This window comes from Medicago sativa, chromosome 7 (genome assembly GCF_051527215.1).
Source record: "Medicago sativa cultivar Bolivia chromosome 7, Bolivia_mono, whole genome shotgun sequence".
Lineage (NCBI taxonomy): Eukaryota > Viridiplantae > Streptophyta > Magnoliopsida > Fabales > Fabaceae > Medicago > Medicago sativa.
Window position 1 is genome coordinate 46,844,394 of NC_140755.1, and position 2,681 is coordinate 46,847,074.

At 28.7% G+C, this 2,681-nt stretch overlaps 1 long non-coding RNA gene and 1 other non-coding gene across 2 annotated transcripts; both read right to left on the bottom strand.

Moving 5' to 3' along the window:
• Nucleotides 1–462: 462 nt before the first annotated feature.
• On the bottom strand, nucleotides 463–1,376 carry LOC146906243 (uncharacterized). Its single transcript, XR_015019637.1, has 2 exons — nucleotides 919–1,376; nucleotides 463–819 (listed from the first exon to the last, which is right to left on the bottom strand). It is a non-coding gene; the product is annotated as an uncharacterized LOC146906243 (long non-coding RNA).
• Nucleotides 1,377–2,279: 903 nt separating this feature from the next.
• LOC146906244 (5S ribosomal RNA) lies at nucleotides 2,280–2,398 on the bottom strand. The gene has a single exon (XR_015021023.1). It is a non-coding gene; the product is annotated as a 5S ribosomal RNA (ribosomal RNA).
• Between the last annotated feature and the right edge of the window lie 283 nt (nucleotides 2,399–2,681).

A 2,681-nucleotide genomic window follows, 5' to 3' on the forward strand; every position in this document is an offset into this window, starting at 1 on the left:
GGATAAAATTATTTTATGCATTTATTTAGATTTCATCTTAAAAGGACCAAACTCAACAAATGGACTTGAATAAGACCAATAACTCCTTATTTCCATTTATAACTTTTAAATGTGTGTGTGTATTTGTGCGCGTGCATACATACATACATACATACATACATACGTGCATACATATACATATATACATACATACATACATATACATACATATATATATATATATACATACATATATATATATATATATATATATATATATAAAAAACTTCATTCCCTTAAATTTGGGTTTGATCATGGAGATTTAACTCTTTAGTTTTTACTATGATTTTTTAACAAGTAATTATATATATTCATTTTATATCATATGGCATTGTTATGTTAACTGTAGAACTAGACCAAATGATTCTTGTAAAAATAAAAAGGTAGAACAAATTATTATCATGTTGAGTTTTGTAATAGAAATTTGCTTTTTAAAAGGAAAAATGTATTAAACACGCATCAGTCTTTAATACGAGGAAAACTAAGCTTAGTTCATAGAGTCATAGCTATATATGCTAAATTGAAGGTAATGCACTAAAATAAATAATTAAAACCTGAAACGTTATTGTAGTAGTATGAAACAATTAATTGGTGTGTCAACACATAACTAAATTAAAAGCTTGTGGATTTATCTAATCGAATTTTATTGGCACGATGCTTAGAAACATATACATTTTCCGGATGTAAGGGTTTCATATGAATAAATAAGACACATCGGTTTCAGGGGAAGCTCGCACATATCGTTTGGACAATCGTCGGCCCTAAGACATCTAATAAACGCTGTAATGAAAAAATGGAATAAAATTATGTTAAATAAATGGGAGAAAATATTATGTATGAACTAACTAAAGAAATTTGAAAAGGATAAAAATTGCTTACGTAAGTTCATTGCAACATGAAGTAGAGAAAGAAAGATAATTATAACATAAATAAACTTGACAACTTCATACATATTATCCCCCCTTTCCATGTATGGGATAGTATATGGTTTTATCACTTTATAACTTATAAAGATCATCATCTTCTTACAAACATTATATACTTCTTAGATGTTATTACGTTGTAAAAAAAACATTCTTAAAATTAGAATAATCATTAAATTTCTTTTCTGTACATCACAATGTTGTGTTTGTCCCTTTAGAAAACTTAGTAAAGAGGTCACATAAAAAACTTATCAATAGTGACAATTCAATCCTTTTTTTTACAATGTATCCATTATTTTATAACCTTTCATGATAGAAAAGGGAAAATCACAAAATATGAATAATATTTTTGGATTTCAAATTACGAAAGGTTGAAATCCAACAACCTCTCATAGTTTTAAAGGTCGTAGTAACCTTGATTTCTGTTGTGTTTTTGTTTGGGCTTTAATGCTTAGTTAATTATCTTGTCAATTTTGAGGTGGGGGAGAGATTCACTACTCAATGGGATTAAGTATTGCTAAAAACATTGTTAAATTATTTATTTTATATTTCAATACATTTTATAGTTTATTATGTTTGGTATAACGTTTCTTTGTGAAAGTTAGACATTGTCACACTACAGAGTATATTGAGGTTGCTCGTCAGCCATCTAATGTAGAGTGTCACCATCAATGTGATCATTGTTAAAGTATTTTATTTACGAAGTTTAACACAAACTATGATTTTGGGTATTAATTTTGAGATTCTAAATGTTTAACAGTAGTATTTTCAAAATTTTATTTACAGTTTCTATTATAGTTTTGTCATTTTATTTGGTGTGAAATTTATGAAATTACTTACATGATTGGATCAAGAAGAAAGATATTTAGTCTTATAAACATGAAAATATTTCAAAACCCAAGTTTAGATGCCACAATCACATATATCAAAGGTTGTCACTTTAATCAGCATAGTACTCCCTCCCTCTCCTATTAATTGTAACTTTAACATTTTTTTCTATCTGAAAATAATTATCACTTTATAATATCAATGTAACATTTATTATTTTTTCCACTAACATATTCTTATTTATTTAATTCCACTCCACTTATCTACTTCACTAATTAAAATTAGGGTCGTACTAACTTGTGCCCTTAGGGCACATGTTAAGAATTCCATTAATAGCAAATATTTATTATGAAAAATTAATTATTAACATCTTGAGAAATAAATAGACACAATTTCCAATTCATAATTTCTATTTTAGCAATCTTAACATGTGCCCTAAGGGCACAAGTTAGCATTTCCCTTAAAAAAAAATGGTAGTGAAAGGTGGAAGAGGTGCAACACAAGGACTTCCCAGAAGGTCACCCATCCTAGTACTACTCTCTCCCAAGCACTCTTAACTGCGGAGTTCCGATGGGATCTGGTGCATTAGTGCTGGTATGATCGCACCTTCATTTTCCTTAAAATTAATAGAGGTGTTTTAATTTCCTTCGGAACCGCACATAATCCTTAAAAAACAATTATAATGAGACAGAGGTCTAGGATTGGTACATAGTAGACCGCATACATCATTTATGAAATGATCCTAAAAATGAGACTTTTGCTTATAATAGTGACCGGAGGATGTATGTCTCAATTGAACACAGCGTGCATGGAATATGGTCAACCCATTTAGTGATAGTAAGTCTTTTACAAGTTCATTTGTTATTATAATAAGTAGCAGAAAGACGGACA